Genomic DNA, 8,738 nt, shown 5'->3' on the forward strand with positions numbered 1-8,738 from the left:
GGGAGAAAAAGCACAAACCTACAAATTGACAGCCTCTCTTCGGTACTGGAGCTATAATTTCAAATGTCAAAAACCTTTGACATGCCTCATAGATTACATCTTTAGGAGAGCCGTGCTTCTGTTTAAAAGGCGAAATGAAAGGACTTTTACCTATTTTGAATTGTAATTTCAGCAAACTCTTTAGGCTGCAATATTTAATCTATTTCTCTGAGGTTTGAGTTACTCATGCTGCCAAAGAGCTCTGTCTTAGCAGAAGCTGATCTCCATTGGAATTCTGCACCTACGCCTGAAACGTAAATAGAAAGGAGGAAGATTTAAAAGTATAATTAATTAAAAGCCCATATCAGGACCTTGACTTGTAAAAGAATGCTTGCAACCCAAAACACAGGCTTAAGCTCTACTCATTGCAAAACCAAGCCCTGAATGGTCTCAGCCCCTGGGATTAAGGCCCTGGTGGTTCTCCAATAGCGATGCAAAGGACAAGAAACAGATGACTCTTTCTGGCTGGGTTTTCATCTCTGCAGAGGGAGCCTGCACAGCAGACAGCTAGGTTATAGCCTGCACCATTACGTGCCAAACCGTGTCTCCTTACAGCCCCAGTTCTAGGCAAAAGCTACCATGAACAGCTAGATTCATGCAGAAGTCCCACTTGTTTTTACCATTCCCCTCCATCGTAGAAGGGCTTTCTGGGGAAGTAGCCCATGCACCCTGTACCGCCTAAATCCCTGGCTGGTCAAAGGCACCAGAGCTGTTGCCAGGGGCCATAGTTTAAAACAGCCTTGAGGCTCAACACAGGTTCAGCTTAAGGGACCTGCAGGTATCAGAGGGAATTGGACATACTTATGCACAAAGCCAGAATCATTCATGCTGAAAATCAAAATTACCATTCATTACAGGATTTTGTAGCATGGATTTTGTAGGTTTATTGAAAGCCTCTTCATGCATGTTCTGGTCCTTTAATAGAGAGCTGTGAATGTATGTCTTCTGCCTCTGATCATTAAAAGAAGATGTGAAGAGTTTGGTTGTTTAAGGGTTTGGTAATCAGAAAAACAGGTCACTAGTTTGTCTGCTTTTCTCTGACTGCTCCAGTAAACTCCCCGGTGCTCCTTCTCCACGTGATGTGGTTTTACTCCCTAATTTTCTTCTCCTCCCTTGCAGAGCATAGATCTCACAATAAAAAGGCAGCGAGATTTTCTGTAGTATACTCTGGATTTCTTTCTATTGGTCCGTTTAAGAAAAACACTTATAGTCACTTAAAAAGCTATCTCTGGAAGAGAATGTTTAAGATAAAACTTAATTAAGTCAGTCTTTAATGCGGAATAATTAAAACTACCATACCTCTAGAGGGCTGGCATGGAGGAATCCACATTTAGCATCATTTTTGTAATTTCTGACAGTTAAGCATATTGAATTTTTTTTTTAAAGTAGCCACAGACATATTTAGTCCACTCTGGTCTGCTTGTTGGCCTTAGGGAATCTAGCAAACAGAATGGAAATACCTTTTCTCACAGAGACCCTATTGAAGTTAGCAGTCTGTTAGGAACTCAATATTGCTTCTAGACTTCCTGTCCGCTGCTCTGACAGTGTTTCCTCCACATTCCTCCAGAGTTGTCCTACAATGTTCAGAAGTCTTTAGCCTCCTGCTTAAGCTGACTTCACCAAGCTTTAACTCTCTGTTATGGTTTAACGCCAGCCGGCAACTAAGCACCACGCAGCCGCTCGCTCACTCCCCCCACCCAGTGGGATGGGGGAGAGAATCGGAAAAAAACCCAAAAAACTCGTGGGCTGAGATAAAGACAGTTTAATAGGACAGAAAGGAAGAAAATAATGATAACGATGATAGTTATAATAAAATGACAATAATAATACTAAAACAGTTAGACTATACAAAACAAGTGATGCACAATGCAATGGCTCACCACTCGCCAACCGATGCCCAGTTAGTTCCCAAGCAGCAATCCGCCCCTCCCGGCCAACTCCCCCCAGTTTATATACTGGGCATGACATCATATGGTATGGAATATCCCTTTGGCCAGTTTGGGTCAGCTGTCCTGGCTGTGTCCCCTCCCAGCTTCTTGTGCCCCTCCAGCCTTCTTGCTGGCTGGGCATGAGAAGCTGAAAAATCCTTGACTTAGTATAAACACTACTTAGCAACAACTAAAACCATCAGTGTGTTATCAACATGATTTTCCTACTAAATCCAAAACACAGCACTATACCAGCTACTAGGAAGAAAATTAACTCTATCCCAGCTGAAACCAGGACACTCTCTCACGTGGGAAAGCCAAGGGCATCCATCTGCCAGCGTATGAAGGACTGAAGCTACTGTTGCCAAAGTCAGCAGTCTTGCAGTGGTTGCAGTGTATCCTGGAACAGACTCTGTGAGTGACTCTTAACAGGAAAAAAACAACAAGGATGACTTTCCAGAGATACAATTCAGGCTGAAACGATCTGTATGCAGTGACTATTCCTGTGGTACTGCTAAATGACTAAGGAACCGGTGGTACTAGACTGTCACTTTTCAGCTACAGGTCCCCATTAAGTGCCCATCATACCATGGTGGGGGCAACTGATAGTCCTCACCATCCTGAAGTTATAGAATGGCTTCTGTGAAATGGACGGAGTGACTCTGATTAGCAATCTCAGTACTTCTCTGGAGGCAGGAGCACTTTGGTGGAATATTAACAGTTCACAAGGTATGAATATGCAAGCAAGAATGCAAGTGTAAAATTACTCTTATTTCAGATGACAAGCAAGAGGTGGAGTTGTATGTGTCCTGTCTTCCTAAATACTGTTTGCTTCTTGGTTCAAGGCTTACATAAGGACTGACAAAATGAAGAGGAGTTTCCAAACAAGGATGGGATAGGAGTTTTGCAACCCTCATGAGCATACTGGGGCAGCTTCCGTATAGATCAGTGCAAGATTAGAAATACACAGAGGGCTTGCTGATCTCCCTAAAACGGATGGGAAATGTGAAGCTTGTTCAGAGCAGCAACCGTCAAGATGTTTCCAGCTGAACTCCAGTACCTGTTTCCAGGGAGGTCTATCATAGCTCCGTAATTTCAAACTACAGAAAGCCACTTGAAAAGGTAATTTGATCTGATTGAACACGAGGAGACGCAGACTAATGGGCCTACGACTGGAGGGTCGTGTGTGGGAGAAGGCAGGGCTGCGGATGGGAGAAAAAGGGTCAGGGACGGCTGGTAGAGAAACAGTGTCCTGGATGGCTGTGTGGTTTACCGATACTGGGGCAAGCGAAGGAGTCTGTTGCTCAGGCCTGGGAGAGACTCTCTGTCACCCTAGGGGAAGGTTATGGAGCTTCCCCATATTCTGTGTGACAGAAGCGGCCTGGTAAAACAGGAAATTACCTGCCCCAGGCACTTGGTAATATCTACGGGGAGAGGGAAGAAGTTTTATCGTCAAAATTTACTGCCGGAAAGAAAACAACAACAAAATTGTCTATTCTGATTAATTCTAATAGATCTTCTTTTTTGCCTATAACAACCCCTTTCTCTCATGCCATACTGCACACCAGCCTGTATAGAACAGGCTTTTTTATGTTTCACTTCAAGAGCCCCTGCTTGCCCTTGTGCAGCTTGGTAGCTCCTGCTCCTATATGCGGTTATAGTATACTCAGTGACAGAAAGCAGAAGCAAGGGGCAGCAAGGCTTACAGAGGAAGACACTCATGCTACCTTTTCCTTTTATCTGCCATAGATAATTACACTGATGGCAATAAATAAGTGGTAAATACTCGTCTTACGCCAGACTCCAGCCATGGGTGCAAACAATGAACAAATGAAATGTGGAAGGCACTGGAGAGTGAGAACCTCCACATTCCGGGATGTCTACACCCATATGCCTTTAAGCAACCCTGCTTTCTGGGACCAAGCCTCATTCTTCTTCCCCTTTTATTTCCACAAGGAGATAAATTGGTCGCAAGTCTTTGTGATAGACTTTCAAAAGCAGGGGCTTCCTGGCTGAGCAATATTAGACCCTTTTTTTGTGCTAACTTGATAGCGGACGTTAATAACATGAGCAGCCACCTCTGAACCAAAAAGGAAAGGTGAAAGAACATGGTCTGAGCTGCTGACAAAGTCCCATCCTCCCAGCCCACATCATGGGTGTGTGCAAGGAATTTCTGATGCATGCTCATGTGAACAACTAGTATGCAGTTGAGCAGTTTCCAGTAAGTGGCTCTTAAGACTTCAGAGCCGCTGCCATACAAAAGTCTATTGTTCATATGCAGGATCCGCCTCCCTACCCTTTCATTATAAAAGCACAGATCACAACAGTGGCGTGTTTATCTTAGCAGGGTGTTAAGTCTTACCAACTGAGTCACAGCCACTGGTTTAGGATTAGAAATGGGTTTACCCCAGCTATTCCAAAACATCCAAAATGCAGGGCAAGGCACATGTACAATGTCAGTGCTCAGGCAACAGTTTTAAGAAGGTAAAATGTGAATAGGCTGAGTCTGAACCAGATGAAAGCATTTTTTTATAAGAGAATGAATGCAAGACAACTCTGGTGGAGAAACAGGGGGTTGTTCACAGGCAGCTGTCAGCCTAGAGAGGCTGATCTCCTTAGCTGTCCTCTGCAGAGAGGTCGGCTGCTACACAGGGCAGGGGCTTACCTTCAAAATGCTTGAATCTCTCCCTAGGCTAGAATTAGTATCTGTGAACACTCTCATAGACATGTTCATGCATTGAAAGCTCCAGCCAAGAGAGATGCAAATCTCAGGAGGCAAGTAACATCTATAAGGAGTCCAACACTTAAAGGAACTTGTTTCTCCGGCTCATAAAAATTTATGAGTGAGCCTGGACTGGCATCACATCATCCTATCCTAAATTGAGTCCTGCCTTTACTATAGAGACAATATTGGTTATTTGGACAGCTGCATTCGGCAGAGCAGACAAGTGTCCTGCGGGGAAAGTCTCCTACACGGTCCTACTGATAGAAAAGTCACAACTTCATTCAAGCCTATGGCCTGCACCCTCTCTGCTCTTTTTCCCTTTTGTCCCCCTTCTACCATGAGCTAGCTCCCAGCCCAGAAACAAGGCATCTCTCCTCCTCTTCCTTAAGGGATAGGTAGTGGAGCTGGAAAAGGGCTTTGTGAGATATTAAGAGCAGTGCTGAGGGAGGAGGGACCTTACAGCCAGTGAGGCTAAAAGTAGTGTAACAACTTGTGAGATGGGAACACAACCAGCAGTTTTCAGGTTCAAGAAGCAAAAAGTCTGTTGGCACTCATGAGATGAGGTAAGGAGGGAGAAGCAGAGAGACGAAGGCACAATGATGGCTAGGGAATGGCAAAGCAGTAAGGAAGGACGGCATGTATCAAGTACATAAAGGAAGATTGAGATAGACAGTTTGGTGCCTCCAGAGAAAGACAGAGGATGTCAGCAGGTAGGATTCAGACAGAAGTGGCATACTGATGTCTATGCAGCCATGTATGTAGAGGGATCTTGGGAGAACAGATGAAAGGACAATATCTGTGGATGCATTGCGTGGTGGAAAAGGAGCAATATTTCAAAGGAGAGAAGGGAAATACAGGAAATTTGAAAATGAGAGCTGAAATGCTGGAGGAGGGGGAGATGTTTAGACCTTTAGAGGCACACAGGAGCAACTCACACTGCTGGAGCCTTTGGCACAACAAAAATTATTTTCCTCCAACTTTGTGGGCAAAATGAGTTCACTGACTGGCAACTCCCTTCCCACCCCCTTCCCAGGAGAAAACAGCTTTTACTGCTTGATCTGTTCAGCTCAGTGTTACGAATCTCACATCCAAGTTGTGATCCTCTCTCAACATGTAACAGCCTGTATTTTCTAACACAGGGGGCCCCTGTCAGGAATGGCCGGGCTTCGCAAGACGTGTGCATCACATTTAGCCCTTCCTGCTTCAACTCCAAAATCAGCAGGGCACCAACGCAGGTGAAGGAGGAGGGGAAGAACAGAGCACCATGGCCAGGCTTTCACATCAAGAAAGGAAACGCTGTGTAGGCAGCCTGGTCTAAGCAGCCCTGAATTTTCATTAGGCCCTTTTCTTCTGAAGGGGCTAATAAAAATGGAGAACTCAGACATTGGTCTGGCAGGTGGGAACACTGCAGGTATGTCAGGACAGGATAATTTCCTGGGAGAACAGGACTTTGGAAACAAAGAGTGGCTGCAGTAGAGTTAGACATGCCTGGGTGTCTCCTAGGAGTCCACCACGCTTTCCTATGCCACCTGCAAACTGTGAAAGATTTTTCACATGTAGATCATTTAATGTTGCCCGATACATCAGCCTTACGTTTTACAGGTACCCCACTCTCTGGAGAAGTAATTTATTTCCTCAGGACACTCACACTGCTGCAGCCCATGGGGAGTGTCTTCTGTGTGACAGCCCCAGAAGGTAGGCATTTGGGGTGGTGGTAGCTTAGTCAAAGGAGGGTCCTGACTACCCCACAGTAGTCTCTGGAAAGATAATTCAGGGCTCATCTGTCTAACAGGATGAATTAAATAGCAGCAGCATGGGTTCAACCAGCTGGGAGTGTGAGCCAGGTAGTTCTCTGTAGCTTACCAAGAAGGACCATGCAATCTGCTGGCTTTGCCACAGTTAAGATCTCCAGCACAAGCCAGTATATTAAGGGCTTTGTGGTACTGCTACAGCTCAGGACAACAGGCTCGGTCCTGATGTTCCCCTCTAGTACATCTGCAATGCCTTCACCATGGAAAAAGGGCAGGAATGAGCTTCATTTCTCCAAGTGAGAATATGCAGACTCTGTCTCCACTCTCCCCTCTCCCCAACCCTGTGTTTGGAGGAATCCATGGGCAAGCCCTTGTCCTCTGCAACTCCTGCTCAGTGTCAACTCCTCGGACACCAGTGCCAGTTAGGGCCAGCTCTGAGAACAGCTCTTGCAACACTTGCTGATATTAGGTGGGTGGCCAAGACCACCTAACGGTGGGCATATAAAAATACTCATATATACATAATACAATATATGCCAGCTGGCATATAAAAATACTCATCCTTTCTACAGATAGACTCAAGGGATACTGTGTACCACCAAGGAGCTAATCAATTAAAAGCTTCCTAAGACAGAAAATCCTATGGTGTGTATTCTTGGTGTTGGGGTTTTTTTTGTTGTTGTTGTTAAAATAACTGCCTAAACAATACATTTAATCAGCAAAGAGTAAATAGGGAAATTATAATTATGAAGCACAACCCCCCCCAAAGATTAGCCTCTGGTGCGATAATCTTTTAAGCAAAGGCTGCCCTCATTTGCACTGAGAAAATAAACACAGGAAAATAAATGTGATCAGCTGTGGAACGGAGTCATGAATTTAACCATCCTCTTCTATCTCCCATTTTTGTGATTGCGCTCTGTGAGACATTTCAGTTTGGTGGCTGCAGTGTCCTATGCGAAAGCTAAGCCCAAAATGCAGTGCACAGCTCCTGAGGCTCACTTAATCTTAGTTAGACTGGCAGAAAGAATGAAAGCAGTGTCAAGGGTGATACACAGCAGGCCTGCTGGAGCCGCTCACTGCCTGGTACCAAAGGAGGAGATCCTCGGCCTTATCAGATCTCCTTGGTAAAGACTCTGCACATTCCTAAGGAGGGGCTCAGGACCAGGCAGTTGGATAACCCAAAGCTCTGGGCAAGGGATGTGGAACAGGCCGAAATGCCTTTGATCAGTCAAAAGGAGAGAAAAAAAAACTCCACAAAAAACCCCACCATCCCTCATATGCTCTCCAACATCATGCTGCTGAGAGGACGTGACTGAGTTAGGAGTTAAGAATTCCTCCAGAGCAGAAGTGCTGATCAGATAACCTATCCAACGCTGCATTTTAAAAATAGCATCCAGTTAATGCTGATTTTTTTAAAGCTGTGTTGTTATTACTGCTAAAGTCAAGAAAAAGCACTAAAATAAAGGCTTTTATAACTGAGTGTGCTTTGCACTATCCTTGGTTCTTGCCTTTGCCGGAGCAGGTGATAATTACGCTTTTGTTTAGGATAAGCATTATTCTTACATTTTCTCATTCATTTTTCCAGTGGTTTTAAACCTATGATCTCAAACTCCTAGAATTTTGCAGACTATTTCTAAGGGGTCCAAAACAGAAACAAGCATGTTATCACCAGGTGTAAATTTCTTCTGAAATTTCTTCACCTGAAAATTGCAAGGGTCTATAAACATAAAAAGATTGGAAAAAGTACCACCAGTTTGGTTTATAAGCCTTGTAGAGGATTACAAACACTGCAAAACAAGAGTAGCATTGTGATCTAATTGAAAGTGTTTGTATGCTGAGCATAGTAGTCTGTAAAATAAAAAGCCAGTATTTCACTATCTAGACTTGCAATATAGAAGCACCATTAACAACAGAGAATTAAAAGATTATGTTTTCTGCATTATTTCATTCAAGAAGATTATAAGACAAAAGAAGAAAATGAAAAGGCACATACTGGAATTTTCTCCAAATTAGAGACTAGCCGTGACCTCTTTAATGTATTAAATGAGTTAATGCATTAAAGCTTCCTCCCCTCACCCTCGAATGTCCCCGTGGGAAGCAAAATTGTGCCATCTAGTGGGATTCAGACCAAGTCTTAGCTGTGCGTTCCCACTAGACACTACAGACACCCTACAGACCACCTCCACTTGAATCTGTTTACGTTACAGCATGGACTTTTTTGGATTCCACTTTGCTCCCAAGTTCAAATCCCTCCTCTGCTACAGCTGCAGGAAGGGTCTGTTCGCCCTGCCAGGC

This window comes from Gymnogyps californianus, chromosome 3, assembly GCF_018139145.2.
Source record: "Gymnogyps californianus isolate 813 chromosome 3, ASM1813914v2, whole genome shotgun sequence".
NCBI lineage: Eukaryota > Metazoa > Chordata > Aves > Accipitriformes > Cathartidae > Gymnogyps > Gymnogyps californianus.